Source organism: Sorex fumeus, unplaced genomic scaffold (genome assembly GCF_029834395.1).
Source record: "Sorex fumeus unplaced genomic scaffold, SorFum_2.1 ptg000013l, whole genome shotgun sequence".
In the NCBI taxonomy this organism is placed as follows: domain Eukaryota; kingdom Metazoa; phylum Chordata; class Mammalia; order Eulipotyphla; family Soricidae; genus Sorex; species Sorex fumeus.
In genome coordinates, this window is record NW_026606070.1 from 31,295,674 (window position 1) to 31,320,382 (window position 24,709).

At 46.8% G+C, this 24,709-nt stretch overlaps 1 non-coding gene and 1 pseudogene across 1 annotated transcript; one reads left to right on the forward strand and one right to left on the reverse strand.

Moving 5' to 3' along the window:
* Window positions 1–224: 224 nt before the first annotated feature.
* On the forward strand, window positions 225–2,595 carry LOC130020630 (nucleolar transcription factor 1-like; annotated as a pseudogene).
* An 11,140-nt stretch (window positions 2,596–13,735) lies between these two features.
* On the reverse strand, window positions 13,736–13,873 carry LOC130020837 (small Cajal body-specific RNA 11). Its single transcript, XR_008792040.1, has one exon. It is a non-coding gene; the product is annotated as a small Cajal body-specific RNA 11 (non-coding RNA).
* Window positions 13,874–24,709: the final 10,836 nt, after the last annotated feature.

Below are 24,709 nucleotides of genomic sequence, written 5' to 3' on the forward strand. Positions count from 1 at the left end.
AGTCTCTCGCGTGGGCAGGGGAGGGCGCACGCCGCAGCCGCCGCCGGGCCGGGGTGCGAGGCTGCGGGAGGGGCAGGGTGGGGGGGCGTGCGCGCCCACCCCCGCCGGCCCCGGCAGCCTCCTGCGGGCCAGGGCAGGGGCGCTGCAGTGGGAGCTCGGCCCCCGCCTCGCGTCCCGGAGTGGGGAGGAAGAAAGCCCCTCACCTCGCAGCGCACTTGAGCGGGGGCGGGTGTCTCTTCCACCAAAGGGTGAGGTGGCTCAGACCCCGGGGTGCCCGGCCAGCTCGACCGAGGAGGTGGCTGGACGGCTGAAGAATGAACGGAGAAGCCGACTGCCCCACAGACCTGGAAATGGCCGCCCCCAAAGGCCAAGACCTCTGGTCCCAGGAAGACATGCTGACTACTGGAGTGCATGAAGAACAACCTCCCATCAAACGACAGCTCCAAATTCAAGACAACCGAATCACACAAGTAGCATTTAAAGACTTTTCCGGAGACATGTGCAAACTGAAATGGGTGGAGATCTCCAACGAGGTGAGGAAGTTCCGTACATTGACAGAATTGATCCTTGACGCTCAGGAACACGTCAAAAACCCTTACAAGGGCAAAAACCTCAAGAAACACCCGGACTTCCCAAAGAAGCCCCTAACCCCTTATTTCCGCTTCTTCATGGAGAAGCGGGCCAAGTACGCCAAACTGCACCCTGAGATGAGCAACCTGGACCTGACCAAGATTCTATCCAAGAAATACAAGGAGCTTCCAGAGAAGAAGAAGATGAAATATATTCAGGACTTCCAGAGAGAGAAACAGGAGTTCGAGCGGAACCTGGCCTGATTCAGGGAGGACCACCCCGACCTATTCCAGAATGCCAAGAAGTCGGACATCCCAGAGAAACCCAAAACCCCCCAGCAGCTGTGGTATACCCACGAGAAGAAGGTGTACCTCAAAGTGCGGCCAGATGAAATCATGCGCGACTATATCCAGAAACACCCCGAGCTGAACATCAGCGAGGAGGGCATCACCAAGTCCACCCTCACCAAGGCCAAGCGCCAGCTCAAGGACAAGTTTGACGGACGACCCACCAAACCACCGCCGGACAGCTACTCGCTGTACTGCGCAGAGCTGATGGCCAACATGAAGGACGTGCCCAGCACGGAGCGCAAGGTGCTGTGCAGCCAGCAGTGGAAACTGCTGTCGCAGAAGAAGGACGCCTACCACAAGAAGTGCGACCAGAAAAAGAAAGATTACGAAGTGGAACTGCTCCGCTTCTTAGAGAGCCTGCCCGAGGAGGAGCAGCAGCGGGTCCTGGGGGAGGAGAAGATGCTGAGCATCAACAAGAAGCCAGCCACCAGCCCGGCCTCCAAGAAGCCAGCCCAAGAAGGGGGCAAGGGTGGCTCCGAGAAGCCCAAGAGGCCCGTCTCAGCCATGTTCATCTTCTCTGAAGAGAAGCGGCGGCAGCTGCAGGAAGAGTGGCCGGAGCTGTCGGAGAGCGAGCTGACCCGCCTGCTGGCCCGCATGTGGAATGACCTGTCTGAGAAGAAGACCAAGTACAAGGCCCGGGAGGCGGCGCTGAAGGCCCAGTCGGAGAGGAAGCCCGGCGGGGAGCGTGAGGACCGGGCCAAGCTGCCAGAGTCGCCCAAGAGAGCCGAAGAGATCTGGCAGCAGAGCGTCATCGGCGACTACCTGGCCCGCTTCAAGAACGACAGGGTGAAGGCCTTGAAAGCCATGGAGCTGACCTGGAACAACATGGAGAAGAAGGAGAAGCTGATGTGGATCAAGAAGGCAGCTGAAGACCAAAAGCGATACGAGAGAGAGCTGAGCGAGATGCGAGCACCCCCAGCTGCTGCAAACTCGTCCAAGAAGATGAAGTTCCAGGGAGAGCCGAAGAAGCCCCCCATGAACGGTTACCAGAAGTTCTCCCAGGAGCTGCTTTCCAACGGGGAGCTGAACCACCTGCCGCTGAAGGAGCGCATGGTGGAGATCGGCAGCCGCTGGCAGCGGATCTCACGGAGCCAGAAGGAACACTACAAAAAGCTGGCCGAGGAGCAACAGAAGCAGTACAAATTGCACCTGGACCTCTGGGTGAAGAGTCTCTCTCCACAGGACCGGGGCAGCGTATAAAGAGTACATCTCCAATAAACGTAAGAGCATGACCAAGCTGCGAGGCCCGAACCCCAAGTCCAGCCGGACTGCCATGCAGTCCAAGTCGGAATCTGAGGATGAAGATGAGGAGGAGGATGAGAACGAGGACGAGGACGAAGAGGAGGACGATGATGAGAACGGAGACTCGTCCGAGGATGGAGGGGACTCGTCCGAGTCCAGCAGCGAAGACTAGAGCGAGGACAGGGACGAGAATGAGGAGGATGACGACGACGAGGACGACGATGAGGATGACGACGAGGACGAGGACAACGAGTCTGAGGGCAGCAGCTCCAGCTCTTCCTCCTCGGGGGACTCGTCGGACTCAGACTCCAACTGAGGCTCGGCCCCATGCGGGGCTCCCCTTCCCGCCTCACTTCCGTGGTTTCTCCCCCATGTTCTGTCCCCTGCCCCGTAGCCCCCTCCCCCACCTCCCACTTTTCTTTCTTTCTTTTTTTTTTTAAAAAAAAAACAAAATCTGGTGGGGGCAGGGGCCGGCGGCACCCAGGCCTGGACTCCGCAGCCTCAGACACTTGGCCCTGGGTGGCCCCGTGAGCGGCCATCAGACTGACCCACCGCCACAGCCTGGCCACCCTCCCCGCATGGACAGCGGCCTGGGAGTGGGCTGGGGGCCCCAAGCATTGCGTGAGGCCCTCCACATCTGCAGCCCAGTCCAAGGGAAGGTGGAAGCTTGGGGCGTGCCTCTTCCTCTCCCAAGGGGTGTACGGCCTCGACCCTGACATTGGAACTGGAGGCAGGGAGCCCACAGGGAGCGAAGGCGGGCGCCCCCCCACCACAGCCCTCTCCCCTGCGCCCTGTAGGGAGGAGCTGCCTGGACCCACTGGGGAAGGGGCTGGAGTTTTTTTTTTTCCCCCTTTATTTTATTTTATTTTTTTTTAAAGTTGTAGATTTACAATTTTTTGTGCTTTGGTTTCAATTATACAATGATCAGATACCCATCCCTCCACCAGTGCCCATTTTCCACCACCATGGATAATATCCCTCCCTCCCACCCCCATCCCCCCATCCCCCCTGTCTCTGTGGCAGGGCAATCCCCTGTGTTCTCTCTCTCCTTTTGGGTGTTGTGGTCTGCAAAAGAGGCATTGAGTGGCAAACATGTTCAGTCCATAGTCTACTTTTGACATGCATCTCCCCTCCTGGGAGGATCCTCCAAACATCCTTTATTTGGTGCTCCCTTCTCTATCTGAACTGCCCTTTCCTCTGGGATACCCGGCTGGCCTCTAAGTTATGGAGTAATCCTCCTGGTGCTGATCTCAGCTCTTCTTGGGTATTAATCTCATACTTTGTTACTTTATATCCCCCAGATGAATGCAATCTTTCTATGTCTATCCCTCTCTTTCTGACTCATTTCGCTTAGCATGATACTTTCCATATTGTACCACTTGTATGTAAATTTCATGACTTCATCTTTTCTAAGAGCTACATAGTACTCCATTGTGTAGATGTACCAAAGTTTCTTTAACCAGTCATCTGTTCTTGGGCACTCAGGTTTCTTCCAGTTTCTGGCTATTGTAAAGAGTGCTGCAATGAACAAACAAGTGCAGATGTCACTTCGACTATACATTTTTGCCTCTCTGGGATATATTCCCAGGAGTGGTATTGCTGGGTCAAATGGGAGCTCAATTTCTAATTTTTTGAGAATCGTCCATACTGTTTTCCAGAAGGGCTGAACCAGTGGACATTCCCACCAACAGTGAAGGAGTGTCCCTTTCTCGCCACATCCACGCCAGCATCGGTTGCTTTTGTTCTTTTGAATGTGGGCCAGTCTCTGAGGTGTGAGATGGTATCTCATTGTGGTTTTGATCTGCATCTCCCTGATGATTAATGATGTAGAGCATTTTCTCATGTGCTTTTTTGCCATTCGGATTTCTTCTTTGAGAAAGTTTCTGTTCATTTCATTGCCCCATTTTTGGATGGGGTTGGATGTTTTCTTCTTGTGGAGTTTAACCAGTATTTTGTATATCCTGGATATCAACCCCTTGTCAGATGTGTATTCGGTGAATATCCTTTCCCATTCTGTAGACTGTCTTTGTATTTTGGTCACTGTTTCTTTGGAGGTGCAGAAGCTTCTTAGTTTAAGATAGTCCCATTTATCTATCTCTGTTTTCACTTGCTCGGCCAGTGGCGTGGCATCTTTGAAGATACCATTAGCTTCAATGTCATGGAGGGTTTTGCCAACTTTATCTTCAATGTACCTTATGGTTTCTGGTCTGATGTTGAGGTCTTTAATCCATTTTGATCTTACTTTTGTACATGGTGTTAGGCAGAGTTCTGAGCCTATTTTTTTGCATGTAGCCGTCCAGTGATGCCAACACAATTTATTTTTATATATGTGTATGTATATATATTTTTTTAAGCTCTGAGCTGTCAACGAGACGTTTCCTACCGAAAAAAAATAAATAAAATATAGAAAATATAAAAAATATTTTAGTAACTTCTCTATAGATCCACCAGTACATTATGTCACTGATAATTAAATATACTTGATTTATAACTCTTCTACCCACCCACATGATTCCTGATGGAATCATAGCAGCTCAAAACAGGTAGGCAGATGGGGGGGCATCTAGAAATAATTTTCTTGGGAAGTTCTAAAGAAGTTACCTTGTCATCAGCTCTAAAACAGCCCAAAAGCTTGAGGGCCACATTTCTTTAGGAGATGCAGAAACGAGGCCCAAAGAAGGGTGGACTCCTTCATTTAAAAAAAAAAAGAGGCATTTCAAGAGGAATAAAAGAAAATGAGAGGAACCCTCCCCCACAAAAAAAATAATAAAAAAACAAAGTTCTTCCCTTATGACAACACCCTAGCAACAGACTCTTACTTGCCTAGAAAGCCTGAAGAGGGGGCAGTTTGGGAAAAGCCCTACAAAACCAACTTTGAAGAGGCAAGTGGCATGTATGCCACCCTGAGGGCTGCCTTCTCCTCAACGGAGATGTGTAATTAATTTATTTCACTTTATGAAGAAGTACCCTCAGCTTTCTCCCATCTGTAGAAGTCTGCAATCTCTCTTGAACAGGTATCTCTTTCTCTCCTCTCTCCTTTCTCCCTCCTCACATTTTTCTAAAGAGAACTATTTTATTTTGCTATTTGTCTCCACCTAAAATTGATTTTTTTCTTTTTGGGTCACACCTGGCGATACTCAGGGGTTACTCCTGGCTCTGCACTCAGGAATTACTCCTTGCAGTGCTTAGGTGACCATATGGGATGCTGGGAATCAAACCCGGGTCGGCTGCGTGCAAGGCAAATGCCCTACCCTCTGTCCTATCACTTCGTCCCTCCACCTAAAATTCTTTTCTGTGAATAGACAATGAACCTGGAACCTGGTTGGAGAGTTGGATTGATTTTCCTTTTCCTGCAAGGAGCAATCTTTCACTCTAGCTTGGGCTATATCTTCCCAAAACTTGGACAATGGGGACCAATTCCTGTGTCTGGAAGATCATTTATAAGCTGCCCAGTGGGGTTGGTGGGATACTAGCATCTCATCATGGGTGCTGCTGAAAGACTTTTCTACTCTTAACTCTCCTAGGCATTCCTCAGGGGTCTACCAAGAGGTGCATTGAGCAGGGGTCAGTAGCACTCCCTCTCTCTGGGCTACTATCTCCCTCACTTTCACATCTCACCCTTCTTATTTGGAGAGACAGCCAGGAAACCTACCACAAATCTATCCTTCTTGGGGTGCATTTTAAGAAAGTGGCAGACATTAGTATACTTCCCTGCAAGTACTTCAGTACACATAACATTAATTAAAAATGTGAAAAATTCTTTACTAGGAAACAAGTTAAAAATCACACTGCCTACAGAGGAAAACACAGCCCTTAGATCCTTGAAAAACAAAGGTTAAAGTTAAAATTTGGACATAAGGCTGAAATCCACATTTCATAGCTTAGACTTACAAAAATACAAACTAATGATAGTTCATAAGAAAAATCTCTCAACTCCTTTCAACAACAGAAGGAAGGTTTCGAAAATTGTTCATCCCTATCAACATCTCACCAAAGCCCAGCTCTGATTGGAATGGCATGAAATTCTCTCTCTCTTTTTCAAATCCCTCTCAGAGAGCCTGGCAAGCTATTGAGAATATCCCGCCCGCATGGCAGAGCCTGGCAAGCTCCCCATGGCGAATTCAATATGCCAAAAACAGTAACAACAAGTCTCACAGTGAAGACGTTATTGGTGCCCGCTCGAGCAAATCGATGAACAATGGGAGGACAGTGCTACAGTGCTACAGTGAACACAGGGAGAAGCAATTGAAGTGTGATTTCTGCTGGGAGAGGCAGACACTAGCTGACCTGGCTGCTGTCTCAGTCTTCTGGATGGTCTCCTAACTAGCCAGTTAACAACCAAGTAAGTGAGAGGCTGCCTCAAGCTAGTTCTTGTTATTTCTACAAATCCAAGTGCCAGAGAAAGTTGAGCTTTTAGTGCTCACACTAACAATATATAGCGGAGAAGAGGCTGTGTAAGGAGGAATTAATTGATTTCGCCTCTTTGATATTCTAAACACATCAGGACCAGTCTGTGTTTAGAGAAAACATTTAATAAGCTTTGAGGATGCGATGAGGCAAATCATTTCAGTGTCAGTTTTGCTAATCTGGTGTCTGGCCTAACTGCATGTGAAGCATTTTCTCAGTGGATTGAAACTTAAGTGAATTTCACAGAAATCCAATTTTCATTCCCAGACCATTTAGTAGTGAGCTGTAACCATCTGCATTTGCTGTTGAAGAATTCAAGCAGTTTTCCCACTCTGATGGATTCTTGGAGGGCTGGCCTTTCTTGGTATGATCTGTAGAATTGCAGCTCAGGGTGGATGAGTTCTATTGTAGGCACAGGGAAACCATTGAAATTATTTCCTTTTATTTGACATTCTTCTGTGGTTCCCTCCATGTTGTGGTGTCAGGACCTATTGCAGCCATTCTGGGGTCAAGAAGGAGAAATATATTGTTAAATTTATACTGTTAGTTCTGGCTAAAAGTAAGCAAACTCACTGAGAATGGCAGAGTAGAAAGGGAAGAGAATCTGGCTGCCAAGGAGCACTGTTTATCTTAATATGGAGATATTTTAATCTGGGCATTTTGTAGTTTAATAAAGGTTCATTGTTTAAGCTTTCACTATGACTTTGCAGCCTGAATGTCCAAAGGAGATAGCACACATAGATCTCTGGGTGCTTCGTAAAGACTGGTCTCTTCATTCTCTGAATCTTATCAGGGCCTTGGGTACTGCTGAATCGCCTCCAGGTGCCAAGGGTCTAGACTTTGAATTTTGAGCTTGACAGCTTGCATCTGGAATGGGCAGCTTTTGGATAACTCTTTTACCAGTTGATTGTATGGAAGCGGGCAGTTAGTGAGGAGGTTCTTCCTTGGCAATAAGTTTTGGGAAGAATGAAAACAAAGATATGATTTGAAGAGAACTTGCTCTGTCACACTCCCTTTGCCTGTCTCAAAGCCCAAGACTAAACCCTCCATGGAAATGATTCTTAGCAAATCAGGTATGATGGCATTACAGAGGCAGCAGTGAAGAGGACTGGGCAAATAATTAAGATGATCTGATTGGTCATTTATAATCAGAGAGTAGAAACAGCTAAGGATGGGATAAGTAATATGCATAAACACAAACCACAGCTCAAGTAGCACTCAGATTGCCAGATAGTGCTCACAGGTAATTCAGATCAGGGGGTGCTGGAGACACCTATAGGGAAAAGACAACAATGCTGACCTGCCATTTGTGACCAGAAACTGTAAAAACAAGTGGCCCACGAGTGGAGCAGTACAGCAGAGAGGCAGAAGGGCAGGAGGAGAAGGAAGAAGAGAAGCTGTTTCTGTGTTCCTGCCCCCCAGTGTGAAGTTTCCTGCTTCTGCGGTTGCTGTAGCCTGCAGAGATAGACCTACGCCAACTGTTCAATGAAGATTTTGTAGCACGAAAGAGCTGTTACATTTAGCGGTTGGGCTGCTGTTCTTGCACATTGATCCCAAGGACCCCAGAATTAGCCCGTGTCCACTCTAACAGCAAGACAGACCAACTGGAGTAGAGCACACCCTTTCAGGAGAGGGAAGATAGCAGCAGAAAGAAAAGGCCATGGTCAGGTTGAAAAAAGACTACCCAAAGATCAAAAACCTTTTTCTTGCCAGCATCCTAGCAGTGAACTCTTAGGCACACAGAAAACTCTCAGTCCAGGGCAGTCTGTAAAGAAAGATTAAAAAAATCAATATTGCCAAAGCAAACTGTGGGCATTCCATTTCTGAGCTCAGCACATTTAAAATTGGGGCTTGCCATCCCTTCTTTTACTCCCTGGGCCTCTCTTCTTTTCTCTGGAGTACCCCTTGTTCACTCTTGAATGCATTTCTTTTTCTCCCTCCCCTTTTCTCTGCTTTACTCTTTGTCTTTACTCCCAAAACGCCTTTTTGAGAACAGGTAAGAAAGCTGGGAAACCTGGATGGGGCCCAAGACTGACTTTCCTCTACTTGTGAAGAGCAAAACCCATGTTCCAGTCTTAGAACTGTGGCTCCCTGGAAACTCAGATACGACAGACCCCTTCCCACATCAACAGATCACAGGGGCTCAGGTGCAGCCTGAGAGCTGCCCTGTGGAGTGTCCAGTCTATGGGAGCTCAGGCAGGCCTTAGCAGTCGAGTCCTCTTTGGATACTTCACTGCCAAGTTCATTCCCACTTTCTCTGCATTAATGTCGTGCTCTCCACTGGCAACAATATCTGAGACCTCCTGGAGTTTCTTGGGTTTCATGACATTGAAATTTATTGCCAAGAGTACCCCCTTACTACTGACCTCAGTTCCTGCCCAATTTTCATCATAAGTTGGACCCCAACTCACCCATCCCCTCTCCCAGGCCACTCTGCCTCAAAAATTTCTCCTACCTGTGATATAGTTCATTCTAAACTGTCCATCCTTCCACTCTAGTCCATCCCTCTGTACCAGTTTTTCTTACCTACTTATGTCTGAGTAAAGTAAAATGATGGTTTTATACTACTCTTCAATCCTGAGCAAGGGGTAGCTTGGAAAGGAAGCCCCATCCCCCATCTCTCAATAGATATATACTCCAGAATAAAAGATTTTGATATGGGAAGGGCACTGTTTTGTCTTTGAAAGTATACATAGCAATATAAGGAGACAGTTTTTGGTTATGTAGAAGGCTGCTCTTGGCAGCTAGTGGGTAGAGGTCAGGGAGGTTGTGACTTATTCCAGTGAAAAGGACAGGACAATCTCCAAAGACTGAGAATAATCTGGTCCCAAATACCAAAAGCACCGAGTTCAAGAAACCTTGTCCTTAAAAGTGAATGCATTAAATATGCATTGCGTCCCCAGGCCTTACTCTCCTTCCTCCACCAACAGCCACCCCACGGCCTTCTGCTGAATTCCTCATTTGTGCTGTGTCTCTCCTGTCCAAGAGAAGCTCTCCTCTACTCCGATATCCCTTAGCTACCAGCCTTCCTCTGTGGCTTTTCTATTAAGGACCGTGTGAATGATGAACGCTGACTGTAGTAGAAACTGTGGTCTTTGATCTGGTCTGCCTAGTATTTGACAGTCTCTTTCCTCTTCTTTGGCATCATTCTAAACCCTTAATCAAACTTCATCACACTCCCTTTGTAGTGTTCGTTGCTTGTAGCCATAGGACACAAGACTGTCTCAGATGATGCTGTCTCTGTTGATTTTGAATTTATAGTCTGCTTCGGTGGGACTCTGACAGTCTCACAAAGAGGGTGATCCTCATCCATCATTGCAGTGAGATTTGATTTCTCAACTTTGAAAGTTGGTAAATTATTGTACACTACGAGATGAAAGGAGTTGGTTGAATTATTTGATTTATCTAATTAACTCAGAGTTGCTTACCAAGTAACCTGGAAACTTCTTTGTGTTACTACAAATAATGTATGGGGGTGAGGAAGAAATTTAGTTTTTCCGAGGTGAAAGTTGAGGGCTGCCTGGAGGAAGAAGCTTGCTGAGAGTTTCTGATGAGAGACTCCCCTCTGCTCCCAGGGCAAACCCTAGTTCATATGCCACCATGACAGGTTGACTAGTCTCCATGGATGCAAGTTTACATTGAAAATAGCAAAACATTTGTCATGAGTGGGCAGATAGCAATTCCTTACTGCCATTTTTCAACATGAAAAATGCATTGGGGGGGGGGAGAATCTCCCAGCGGTGCTCAGAACTTCCCTGAGTCATTCCTGGCACTTCTCGGCCAGAGAATTCGGGTTTTGGGGCTGCCTATATAGAGCTGCTTGGGTCCCGTGGAGGTGTGTGCCATTTGGGTCACGCCAAGAATACTCAGGAGCCTCCAGGGCTACACCCAGTAATGCTGGAGAGACATATGGAGCTGAGGCTCAATCTTGGGTCTCTGTGCGAATGCGTAACACGTGTACCTGACCCTGAGCCATCTCCCCAACTCTGAAAAGTGCATTTTGAACATTGTGTTGTCTACTCAGGGTGTGAGGCTGAGAAAGAGCCTAAGTTTCTGTTTCCCCCCAAAAAACATTCCCTGAGACTGTCCTTGGCCGAAGCTGGAAACCCTGTAGACACCTCTAGCCAGTCCTATGATAAGTAGGATATCCCTGAACACAGCAGGTAGGCATGAACAATTAGCTCACAGACTTGTGACTGCTTCACCGAAACTCTTGGGAAAACTACCAAACATTGCTTATGTAACAATATGCCACTTGGGTCGGGGTCTTTTATCAAGACTCCACTGCGTTGGATGAGACTTGGACCCTAGCTTGAGCTAGCAATAAAGCATGCCTCAGGTTTGGTCTGGTCAATGTGCGATGGAAACTCCCTTTCCGGGACATAATAAGGGTAGAAACCATTCTAGGTTTGAGGAAATGCAAATCAAGTGATTCAGGGCCAAAGCCATAGCCTAGTGGGGTAGGCTGGCTTGCATGTGGCTGGCTGTTTGTGCCCCAAGTCCTGCCAGGAGTGATCCCTGAGCATGGAGCCTGGAGTAAGACCTGAGCATCCCTCTAAAGAACAACAGCAGATATAAAACCAATTCAACTCCAGATATTTTGGTTAGATCAGGAGTTTCTTAAAGAGGGGGAAAATTCCTCTAGGAGTCACTGGTAAAATCCAGGAAGGAGAGATGGAGCACTGTGTATAATGGGGTGGGGTGTGTGTGGGAGAGATTGTTGATCACTTAAAGAATGTATATTTTGGGGCCAGAGCGACAGTACAGCGGGTAGGGCATTTGCCTTGCACGTGGCTGACCTGGGTTCAATCCCCATCATTCCATATGGTTCTCCAAGTACTGCCAGGAATAATTCCTGAGTGCAGAGCCAGGAGTAACCCCTGAGCATTGCTGGGTGTGATCCAAAAAAAGAAAAAAAAAAAAGAATGTAGATTTCCTCACGGAGGAGATGTTGCTGATTTTTCTTCTGTAAAGGGGGTGGTAGGCCAAATAAGTGAGGGAACCTGTGGCTAGATGGGTGCTGAATCTGGTATCTATAGCAACTATGGTAGGTCTGTCTGGACAGGTGGTCTCAGTATGCAGCTGAAATGGACATGGGTTGGAGCCAGGTGGCTTTCCCAGCCTCAAAGAGAAAGACTTCTCTAGAGCTAATTCAGAATACCTCTGAAAATGAACCCATTTTATTTTTTTAAATTGTCCTTTCCTAGCTTTTTTTTAAATTTAATTAAATTTAATTTTTTTTTTTATTTATTGAATCACTGTGGGAAAGGTTACAAAGCTTTCAGGTTTAGGTCTCAGTCATGCAAATATCAAACACATTTCCCTTTACCAATACTTATTTTTTGCCATGAAGAACCCCAATAAAACCCCACCCCTCACCCCTCCCAGTCCCTGTGAGGCAGATGAATTCTAGTTAACACTCTATCTGCTTTGATTAGATTCATTGTTTCAATAAAAGATTCACCACTATTATTTAGAGTTTACCCGCCCCCCCAAATCAGACATGCTGAAAAAGCATTGTGAAGTGATTTGCTTTCTACAGCTGGGTTCAAGAATTAAATGTTGGTTTTGGATTTCTGCTATTTTACTTATTGACCCTGGAAGTATTTCTACTGAAAGTCAGATAGTTAAGAAATTGGTTTCTGTGCTCTGGAGCCGTGGCCGTGCTGGAGAGCCGCTAGTGGGGGGCAACTGGTGGCCTCGGTAGGGCGTGAAGGGCGGACCGAAACGCCCCCCTTCCCATGAGGTTTTAGTCGCCCCCACACCCCCAGCTCATACCTGCTGTCCACAAGGCTCCCATGCGGCTGCCATCCTTCTTTCCAGAGAAGAGAGGGCGAATGGGGCAACACCCTTTCCCCTCTGGCAGACTTGATGGCCTGGATCAACGCATAGTCCGTTCACTTTTCTGCTTCAAGCTGCTGGGTTCTGCATTAAGTCCTTGTGTTTCTGGGGCTGTGGCCGTGCTGGAGAGCCACTCGTGGGGGGCAACTGGTGACCTCGGTAGGGCGTGAAGGACGGACCGGAACGCCCCCCTTCCCATGATGTTTTAGTTGCCCCCACACCCCCGGCTCATGCCTGCTGTTCACAAGGCTCCCATGTGGCCGCCATCTTTCTTTCCAGAGAGGAGAGGGCGAATGGGGCAACACCCTTTCCCCTCTGGGCAGACATGATGGCCTGGATTAACGCATAGTCCATTCACTTTTCTGCTCCAAACTGCTGGGTTCTGCATTAAGTTCTTGTGCTTCTGGGGCTGTGGCCGTGCTGGAGAGCCACTCGTGGGGGGCAACTGGTGACCTCGGTAGGGCGTGAAGGACGGACCGAAACGCCCCCCTTCCCATGAGGTTTTAGTCGCCCCCACACCCCCGGCTCATGCCTGCTGTCCACAAGGCTCCCATGCGGCCGCCATCTTTCTTTCCAGAGAAGAGAGGGCGAATGGGGCAACACCCTTTCCCCTCTGGGCAGACATGATGGCCTGGATTAACGCATAGTCCATTCACTTTTCTGCTCCAAGCTGCTGGGTTCTGCATTAAGTCCTTGTGCTTCTGGGGCTGTGGCCGTGCTGGAGAGCCGCTCATGGGGGGCAACTGGTGACCTCGGTAGGGCGTGAAGGACGGACCGAAACGCCCCCCTTCCCATGAGGTTTTAGTTGCCCCCACACCCCCAGCTCATACCTGCTGTCCACAAGGCTCCCATGTGGCCGCCATCCTTCTTTCCAGAGAAGAGAGGGCGAATGGGGCCACACCCTTTCCCCTTCGGGCAGACATGATGGCCTGGATCAACGCATAGTCCGTTCACTTTTCTGCTCCAAGCTGCTGGGTTCTGCATTAAGTCCTTGTGTTTCTGGGGCTGTGGCCGTGCTCCAAACTTAATTCTGATTTTCAGGGAGAAACGTTGGGTGGTTTACTTCCCATGGATCACTTTGTATATAGAGAGATGTCGCGAGGCCGCGTAAGCAGCTGCGCGGTTTGGAGGAAAAGTCCTAGTTCCCGCATACTTGAACTGTGCTTGTAGAGGCTTCTGGTCACCGGGGTTCCATCTGGGGGAGGCGGGATGCGGTACCTACCCCATCTGGGACTTCCTGATGATCTCGGCTTTTTTTGGAACCTGTTTTTTTTTTCCTTCGGGAGCTGTGGATCCCCGCCCTCCATGTGGTCCTTCTCTTTGGCTGTATCCTTTCCTAGCTTTAAGAGCCAGCCTTATGCTCAGGACAGTCATCCTAAATAGACAGGGAGATTATGTGTGTACAGCCCGGACGATGGTCTTGGAGCCATCACAGTGGACAGGAAAAGCACAGGCCAGGACAGGAAATTCACCCCATTGCACCCCACCCGGCACCCTGCAATCGCCTGCACACAAGGTTACTCCACATTAAATCACATGAAATAAGAGAGGTCACCATTACCCAAAAGAGAAACACCAGTCTTTGCCATGAAGGAGGGTGGTAGCAGAAGGTCAAATCTGGGTGCTTCACTTTTATGGCCCAGAAAATGGGAAGTTATTCTGTGACTCTGACCTTGGACCTTACCGTGATGCAGGAATTCCTGAGATATTTTGCTCATCATTATTCCATCTGCTTCTCATCTCAGTCACCTAGCTTGAGAAGTGGGTCCAGTATTATGACTTGCTTTGAGTCCAGAAGAATGAGAAGTTGTAAAGGTTATGCAGCCTCCTTAAGAGATATAGTACTCAAGGCATCATTAACTCACCAGAGATGCATGACTCACAAATAATCAAGTGTTTCCCCCAGGACAGCTGAGATCTCATACAATTTGTTCTTTATCCCTGTATATTCTTTTGCCAGATTAAAAGTTCCAATTTTTTTTACTCAGACTCTATAGTTACTGGAATGTTGGCCTTGAATAGCCAAGTAGACCTTATTCTAGAATGTCTTCAGTCAGTGTAGGTTATTTGGCTGTGTGACCATTTGTATTTGGAGCTGAAGAGGGAGAGAAACAATAATAAATGTGATATAAAATGTATAGAAAAGGGGCCGGAGAAAGAGTTTAGTGGGTAAAGTACTTGCCTTGCACATTGCTAATCCACAATTTGATCCCAGGCAACCCACATGGTCCCTCAAGCACCACTAGGAATGATCTTTGAGCTCAGAGACAGGAGTAAGTCTTGAGTACCCCAGGATGTATGTCCTGCCCTCTCCAAAAAATGTGTAGAGAAGATGAAGTCATGCCTTTTGAGATGTCACTTGTAGTGCTGATGCTGTGTTATAAGAAAGCAGAAAAAAGACAATTCCTATGTGGAATATCATCATTAAGGCAAATGAAGTGGCAAAAACAACAAAACTAACTCACAGGGACAACTATGTTGATTACTGGAGGGGAGGAAGGATGGGGAGGAGTGGTTAGAGTGAATAAATAGCAAGGAATTTTGGTGGTGGGTGAGGTGAGTCTATACACATAGAGATATGAAACTGACCCCCTGAATTTCCATACTGCTGTGAACCAGTGGCACCCAAATAGAAAAGAAATGTAAATTAAATGTAGCCTTTGCCCTTAAGTCTCTAATCATCCACTAGACCCAGGTCTCTTAAACTTTTCCACTAGTGACCCCTTTTATTATTTTATTTTATTTATATTAATTTCCAAGATGGGGAAATAAAAATAGGACATGTTTAGGGCAGTTTGGTCGCAGACTATTTACTTTTATTTTCAGTTTTTATTGTGTCATCATGAGGCACAGTTTACAAAGTTGATCTTGGTCCCATTTCAATCATAAAGTGTTCTGACACCCGTCCCTCCACCAGTGTACATTTACCACCACCAATGTCCCCATTTTCCCTCCCATCACCCTCCCTCCAGCCTGTCTCTGTCTCTTTGTCTCTGTCTTTCTCTCTGTACTCTGGGACATTATGGCTTGCAGTATAGGTACTGATTGGTTATCATGTTTACTCCTTTACCTGTTTTCAGCATGCAGTTCTTATTCAGAATTATCCTTTCTAACTATCTTTGTCATGGTGGTCCCATCTCTATCCCATCTGCCTTCTCCACAAGCCTTTGAGGTAGGTTTTCAAGCATAAACCAATCCTCCTGGCCCTTGTTTTGACTGTCCTTGTAGTGACCCCTTTTCTCCTAAGACTATAACCTGGGTGAACGCTGGCTGGCTGGCTGGCAGGAATATCTTAGATTGATTTTATATTTAATTGTGAGTGAATTTTTGGTTATTGCATGTTCAAAAACCTTCTACTACTGTCCACATTGAGTCACAGGAAAATCCTGCACAGCACTGTGGTGGCCTGAGTAATTCCTGGCACTATAGGCTCAAAAAACAACGTATCAGAGCTGTCCTGTCTCTGTTATATAAAAAGCACAGAGGGCTGGGGGAATAGTTCAGGGCTCAGGGATGTGTGCTTCACATGCTCAAGGACCCGAGTTCAATCCCTAGCACCACATTAACCCTCAAGCAATATTGCAAAGTCAGGCCCAAGCATCAAATCTATCAGCCTGCATGGCAGAGTATGTCTGGGTGAGGCTTTGGGCCTTTAGAGCACTACTTGGGATCCCCTTCCTCCCCAAATCACCTCTTTGGCAAGGGAAATACAGGGTTCATCCCTGTATGAAAGGGAAAAATGTGCAGATGGTTTAGTAGTTGCACATCCCTTGGTAGACACTTATTTATGTTCTGGCATTACCATTTAGGAAATGCGGTCTTGACTTCATTTGGGAAACTTGTGGTCTTGACTGCCCTGGTTGTTTTAAAAAGTCTTTTGAAGCTCTCACGGAGCTTCAGATCCCTTCAAGAGGCAGGAGTCTGTTGTCACTCTTGTATCTGAATGATTCATCTCGTGATAATAAGGTACTTTCCCATTCCTGGGCAGAAGGATCCAGATTCCTCTTTCAAGGCCTACAACCTAGTCAAATGAAAGAAATATGCCAAACAAAGGTGAGTGAGTTTATCACACGTATTACAGCACTGACTTTATTATCTGTTGTCAGATCTCATTCCTCAGATCTACAGAATACACAAGTAGACGAGGTTTACCTAAGTGGTCATACTCAAGTAGATGAGATGAAATACAAGCCAAATGAGATACTTGGGTAATTGCAGGGTACAACATTATCAGGTAGATGAAATTTACCCTTTGCTTGAACTTGACCTTCTGAATTCTTGTTTAATTGTCTGTATCATCCATGGAAACCCTCACCTGGATACAGCAAAAGTCACACCTTGGGTTGAAGAGGGCTGTGAGAAGCCTGTGAGGGAAGCTTGGGGTTGCTTGGGGTCTCTGGACTCACGTGAGTGCTGACCTAGGAGACCATGGCCATCTGGAATGAGTCAGGCGTGCCATTTAAGAGAGGCTTGCTCTGAGGAAAGTTGTAACTTGCTATAGCTACTTTAGGTTAAGACACAGCTTGTGAGTTCTCCCCTCTAGGGTCTTTGGCTCTGCTTCCACATCTCTGTCCTGACTGGCTGGCTGGTGACTTCCTCCTCATTGCTAGGCTGAATTCTGAATGAATATCCTTTGTCTGGAGCAATTAGGAATTATACCATAACTGGAAAGATTCATAATCATTGGGGGTTAAAGACTCCTTTGATCAGCTAATGAAAATGCACATGTGCACACAAGTTTGCACATTTTAGGATCTGCTTAGGACTCTATGGAGTCTATTTACAAATTCTTAAATTAATCGTCCATTCACTATAGATGCTGGGTAGCAGTATATTTGCATAAAAATAATAGTTAATGTGGTCATACAACAAGTTGGAATTATGTCCTTTAGGACAGGAATTATAATATGCTGGTCTGGTACAGTCCCATATAGTATCATGTATCCTGGGTGGTTTTCCAGTTGGTCTAATGATTCCTCGCCAAAATACTTCATTTTTAGGCGTATTTAGAAAATGAGGTGAGAAAAAGTGTGTGAGGGATATGGTACAGACTCAACATCCAAAAATGCTCAGTTCCATACATAGGTAAATGATTTAATAGTCAGTAAATGATTTAGCAGCTGGTCGCCAATTCCAGAATAAATCTTTTTATAGGCAAGAAATCTGTCTCATTTTCATTTTGAAGATCCAGCCTAAAGTTGATGTAATACTTTGAGCTGTTTCATTTTACTTAACTGTATTTTTACTTATATTCTAAGGATTCTTTCAGTTTGAAAAATCAATCATCCATGCTGAGTGAAGTTAGTCAGAAGGAGAAGGACAGGCACAGAATAATCTCCTTCATATGTGGGATATAAAGAAAAAAGAAACATAGTAAGGAAATAAATGCCCAAAGACAATAGAAACCAAGAACTTTTTTTTTTTTGGCAGAACACTCACCACAGGGGGACATGGAGTGGGGGAGGGGCAGGCACTGGAACAAAGATGGAGTGAAACAAATACTTTGGTGAAGGACATGGTGCTGGAACATGTTAGACATGAAACCCAACCATTAACAGTATTGTAAACCACAGTGCCTAAAATTAAATTAAATTTTAAAAAAACCAACTCTCTGCAATGTTCTTGTCCTCTGCAGTAGACACTGGTCATTGTTCCCAGTATTCATTTTTCCCATCCTTCACTGACCCTAGATGTTGCTAGACCTAGGATAGAGTAAAAACCTCTCCCAGCCGCCTTTGCTCCTGGGTATGGCTATCTAAGTAAATTCTAGTGAATGGGATGGCACTGATTTGTATAATAGGAATTTTAATTAAACAGCGGAGGGGAAAGAGGGCTTTTCCCTTCTTTGTTCCTTTTTCTCCAGCCTGTTGGCGAGGAAGACATAAGGAAGAGCCATTCTGGACCAGAAGGTCCATCTCAGTTAAGTTTAACAGACCAAAGGGTTGTGAGAACCCGAGTCTCTGGTCACTGGTTTCTGAACTGTTCTGATTTCTCAAGACCACTCCCACCCCTCAGAGAGATACAGGATGCAGAGGACTTGGCCTCGAGATGTGTAGAGCCCTGAGGTCAGCACACAGGCATCTGTGCATGTGAATACTTAGGCTCCCAGAGGCAACTAAGTACAGACTCCTTAGGCATCTGCACCCCAGAAGAGCAACTCAGAAATCGCCCTTTCCCTGGCTGTGGAAACTCAGCAACACATTTGGTGTTAGAGACACAGCATCTAGCTGCAAATGGGCTGTGCCAGGTTCTGTGAGCATCACGGGTACCAATATCCAAACTTTCACAAGGAAAGCAGATAGTCAAGACACAGGGTTTAGAGCTAAGGCAGAGGATTTAGTAAAATAAGATCTCAACTCTCAATTAATTGAGAGGAAGAACCTTACTGATATTCTAGATCAACGTGATATTCTAGATGAACATTCAAACCCCAGAGATGGGAATGGGAATCCTAAACGGTCTTCCTTCCTTCCTTCCTTCCTTCCTTCCTTCCTTCCTTCCTTCCTTCCTTCCTTCCTCCTTCCTTCCCTCCCTCCCTCCCTCCCTCCCTCCTTCCTTCCTTCCTTCCTTCCTTTCTTTCATTCTCTTTGAACCCAGAAGGATTCTAACCCATTTCTCCATTTCACAGTTACACTTCTTCTAAAACCCAATAAATCAGCCAAAAGAGGAAATAGACTTTGTGGTTCTGATTCCCACCCACCTACCATCCTAAATTGTCTTCTGTTAATCCACCAAAACAGGGAAATTGGGTTCTTTTATGAAAACAGATCTGGGCACATGGAGAGTCCCCTGACACTGACTCAGTGTCTGATTCTAAAGTCATTGACTCACCCAGTTATTCGGTACTGCCTCCAGAGAGAACAGCGGAAGAAAAGTCCCCTGAGAGGGGAAAGACATATGGACCAACAGCAGGAGTGTCTCTCTTGACACTGCATTGCTCTTTAAATAGTTCCCGAGAGAGAGCAAGAGGAGGTGGAGCGAGCGAGAGAGAGCAAGAGAGAGAGAGAGAGAGAGAGAGAGAGAGAGAGAGGAGACCAAGAGCCAGTGAGAGAAAGAGAGAGAGGAAGAGAGAGGGAGGGGGAGAGAGAGAGGGAGAGAGAGAGGATTGGGGAGAGAGGGAGAGAGAGAGGGAGGGGGAGAGAGAGAGGGAGAGAGAGAGGATTGGGGAGAGAGGGAGAGAGAGAGGGAGGGGGAGAGAGAGAGATTGGGGAGAGAGGGAGGGGGAGAGAAAGGGAGAGAGAAAGGGGGAGGGACAGAAACAGAGAGAAAGGGAGAGAGAAAGGGAGATAAAGAGAGACAAGGAGAGACAGAGACACAGAGAGACAGAGACAGAGAGAAAGAGAGAGACACGTACATCAAGAGAGAGGGAAAGGGAGGGGGAGAGAGGGGGGAGAGAAAGAGACAGTGACAGAGACAGAGAGACATAATCAGAAACAGAGACAGAGAGATACAGAGAGAGGGAGAGAGAAAAAGAGAGAGAGAAGAGAGAGAGAGGGAGGGAGAGAGAGAGAGAGAGAGAGAGAGAGCACAAAATATCACCAGGACCCAGAGGCAGCTCAGGGCCTCCAGCTGAAAACAAGCACAGAACTCTACCCCATCAGCCCCACCCCACCCCTAGGCAGATTCACAGGCTCATTTGGCATCTTCTTTCAAGCTGCTTTGACACTTGTTATTAACATTTAAGATGCTAATTAGTTCGCGTGCACAACAACCAATCTTGCAGCCTTAGCAAGCTTATTTAGGCACTTGATAAATATTAGAGGAGGATGCTAATATCTAGTCATCAAATCCTAGCTCCCGAGTAGCAACCCTTTCTAAAGAAAATTATTTACCAAATTGAAACCTCAATCTTTAAAGAAATGATCACAGTGCCTAAAAGGAAAAGGGGAAAAAAGTGAAAAAAGAAGAAGACAACTGTGCCTGCCATAGAGGCAGGCCTGGGGCCTGGAGGGAAACTGGGGACATTAGTGGAGGAAAGTGGACACTGGTGAAGGAATTGGTATTGGAACATTGTATGCCTGAAGTTTAATCATAAATAACTTTGTTACTCTGTAATTTAGGCTGGAGTGATAGCACTGCAGGTAGGGCATTCTTCGATTCTTCTGCTCCTCTCGGAGAGTCCCGCAAGCTACCAAGAATATCCCGTCCACACTAAGTAAAGCCTAGCAAGCTCCCCGTGATGTATTCGATATGCCAAAAACAGTAACAACAAGTCTCACAATGGAGACATTACTGGTGCCCGCTCGAGCAAATTGATGAACAATGGGAGGACAGTGCTGCACTGCTATTCTGTAATTCACTGGTTCCATTCACTGTATCACTGTCATCCTGCTGTTCATCAATTTCCTCAAGCAGGCACCAGTAACGTCTCCTTCATCCTAGCCCTGAGATTTTAGAAAGTGCCACATTCGAGGCTCTTTCAGGGTTAGGGGAATGAGACCCATCATTGTTACTGGGTTTTGGCATATAGAATATGCCACGGGGAGTTTGCCAGACTCTGCCGTGCGGGGAGGATGCTCTCAGTAGCCTCCCGGGTTCTCCAACAGTAAGTACTAAATAATAAGAGGTCACGTGGCAGCAAGTGCGGCAGCGCACTTCCGGGAGCTGAGTTTTATAGTCTCTGGGTCTTGGCCATTGATGGGATAATACAGGCGGGGCCAGTTGGTGTGTGTAACGCCTACCTACTGGAAGATGGGGGATCTGGGTAGAGGAGGCCCAGTCCCGATCCGAGCAGGCTTGGAGACCTCAGTCCTGGGTCCTGCATACCTAGGTTCCTCTGCCGGTTCCTTCATGCTTTAGGCTTGTCCGAACGTGTTACCCCATCAACGGCCAAGACCCAAAGACTATAAAACCCAGCTCTCAGAAGAGAACAGTGCAGAGCCTCCTGCCACCATGTCTGGCTGTCCTCACTGGGGCCCCTTGGAGGGGATGGGTTGAATCTCCCTCCCTGCCCCGAGCGGAGCCCCGGCAATCAAAGACCTCTGGAACCAGCCACAGCCATGCTTAAGACTGATTCGATTAGAAAATGAAAAAATTGAAAAAAAAATCTATTTTTTCATTTATGGCGGCAACATGGTTTATAATAGTGTTTATGTTTTTTTTTTTTTATGTAGGAGTACTGCTATTTGTTCAGCCACTGATTAGCTAATTGATTTGGGCATGAACTCCACCTTACTTTTTTTTTAAGTTTTATTTATTTATTTATTTATTTATTGTTCTTCTTATATTTATTTATTGAATCACTATGGGAAAAGTTACTAAGCTTTCAGGTTTAAGTCTCGGGCTGGAGCGATAGCACAGCGGGTAGGGCGTTTGCCTTACAAGCGGCCAACATGGCCGACCCGAGTTCGATTCCTCTGCCCCTCTCGGAGAGCCCGGCAAGCTACCGAGAGTATTTGATATGCCAGACACAGTAACAACAAAGTCTCCAATGGAGACGTTACTGGGCCTGCTCGAGCAAATCGACGATCAACGGGAGGGCCTTTACCTTTACCTTTACCATACAATGATCAAACACCTCTCCCTTCACCAGTACTCATTTTTCACCACCAAGAACCCCAATATACTACCCCCTCCCACCCCTCCCAATGCCTGTGAGGCAGATGATTTCAACTTAACTCTTCTCTATATTGATTACATTCATTATTTCGACAAAAGATGCACCGTTATTGTTTAGAATCCTCCCCCCCCCCCCCCAACAATCAGAATTGCTGAAAAGGCATTGTGAAATACTTTGTTTTCTATAGCGGTTATGAGAATCATATAATGTCATTATATAAATCATATAATGATTTTGGATTTCTGCAAAGAGCCAGATAATTATAAGGTTGGTTTCTGTATGTCTGGTGTTATGCCTGTGCCAGAGAGCCTCTCGTGGGGGGCAACTCGTGACCTCAGTAGGGTGTGAAGGAGGAGTCGATACCACCCCCCCTTCCCATGAGACAGCAGTTGCCCCGTCACCACCAGCTCATACCTGAATTTCCTGTAAGCTCTGAGGCAGCAGCCACCTTGCTGCCAGGGGGAGAAAGGTGGAAGGGAGCAACACCCTTTCCCTCCCGGGAAGGCATGGCACTGTAGTTTAATGCATGGTTTATTCACTTTTCTGCCGTAAGCTGCCAGGTTCTGGACTAAGTCCCTTTGCTTCTGGAACCATGGCCATGCCAGAGAGCTGCTTGTGGGGGGCAACTCGTGACCTCGATAGGGCGTGAAGGACGAGCTGGTACCGCCCCCCTTCCCATGAGATTGCAGTTGCCCCATCACCACCAGCTCATACCTGGTTTTCCAATAAGCTCTGAGGTGGCGGCCACCTTGCTACCAAAGGGGAAGAAGGTGGGAGGGAACCATGGCCATGCCAGAGAGCTGCTTGTGGGGGGCAACTCGTGACCTCGGTAGGGCATGAAGGACGAGCCGGTACTGTCCCCCTTCCCATGAGACTGCAGTTGCCCATCACCGCCGGCTCATACCTGTTTTTCTAATAAGCTCTGAGGCGGTGGCGGACACTTTGTATGCAGTCCAGATGCATTTCTGCCAAAAGCTGCTGGGTTTCGAGATTTCCTTCCTTCCTTCCTTCCTTCCTTCCTTCCTTCCTTCCTTCCTTCTTCCCTCCCTCCCTCCCTCCCTCCCTCCCTCCCTCCCTCCCTTCCTTCCTTCCTTCCTTCCTTCCTTCCTTCCTTCTTCCCTTCCTCCCTTTTTTCATTCTTCTAACTGTCTCAGGGCTTACTTCTGGCTTTGAGTTCAGTACTCACTCATAGCAGGCTCAGGCAACCGTATGGGGTTCCAGTAATCAAACCCAGTTTTACCATCTACAAGGCAAGCGCCCTACCCACTGTACTATCTCTCCAGCCTCTTAGCCATAGTTTCTTTAACAGTGCAAATTTTATAGTTTGATGTGGTCCTATTAGTTTTCTTTACTCACCAAAATAGAAGAATCTCTGAGATCAATGAAAATACCAGTCAAATGAGTCCGTGGTTTTTCTAGATATGATTTGGATCCAGTTATTGGGAATTAAGTACAGCACCCAGCCCAGGCAAGGTCAGACCCTAACACCTGAAGAATCTGCCGTCAGTACTCCTCAATACACTGGCTCGGCTCTTCATATGCTACCTGTCTGAATGCAAGGTTCCGTCCCAATAGAAAACCAGCAGGACTGTTCTATTGTACAAGAAGGGAGACATCCACGACATTGGCAACTATCACCCAATCTGCCTGTTGTCTGTCTTCTACAAGCTGTTCACTCGAGTCATCCTGAATAGGACTGGCAGAATACTAGATGAAGGACAACCATGTGAGCAAGCTGGGTTTCGAAAAGGATTCAGCAAGATAGACCATATCCTCATGGTAACCAAGCTCATTGAAGTTTCTCGGGAGTTTAAGATGCTGCTCTGTCTAATGTTCATCCATTTAAAGAGGAGGGATGGGTACTCGATTATTGTATAACTGAAACCCAAGCACAAAAATTTGTAAGTCTACAACTGTACTTCATGGCATTTCACTAATAAAAAATTTTAAAAAAAGAATCAGGAATAGATCCTGAGCACCACTGACTGTAGCCCAAATCTCTCAAAATTAATTTATTTAATAAAAATAAAGTAAAATACTATATTAAAAAAATAAAGAAGGCTTTTGATTTTGTTGAGACTAACGTGGTTATTGAAGCCCTAGCCAAACAGGGCATTCAAACTCAATACATCATGATCCTCTGTGAGCTGTATTATGGATTTATCAGCAGGACCTCACCATTCTACAAGGAAGTGATCATTGATGTCAAGAGAGGGGTTCGGCAGAGTGATACCATTTCACTGAAACTCTTCAGTGCCACCCTCGAGAACGTCATGTGACGACTGGAATGGGAAGGAATGGGAGTGAAGATAGATGGTCGGCACCTACACCACCTCCGCTTCACTGATGACATCGTTCTAATAACACCAAACATTAGCCAAGTGGCACAAATGCCGGCCCACTTCAACCACGAGAGTGGGAAGGTCAGACTGCAGCTGAATCTTGCGAAGACAATGTTTATGAGAAACAGACTCGTTCCTGACTTTTCATTCACTCTCAATGGAACGAACATCTCCAAATGCAACAGTTATGTGTACCTAGGTCATGAAGTCAGCATGACGAATGACCTGACACCTGACTTGTGCAGGAGGAAGAGAGAGGCATGGAATGCCTTCAAGAGTGTCGAAGAATTAGCTAAGAGGTTGAAGACCCTCGGGCTCTGGGCACATGTCTTCGATTCCATGGTTCTTCCTGCATTAACATACACCTCAGAGACCTTGGCCCTACGAAAACAGGATGA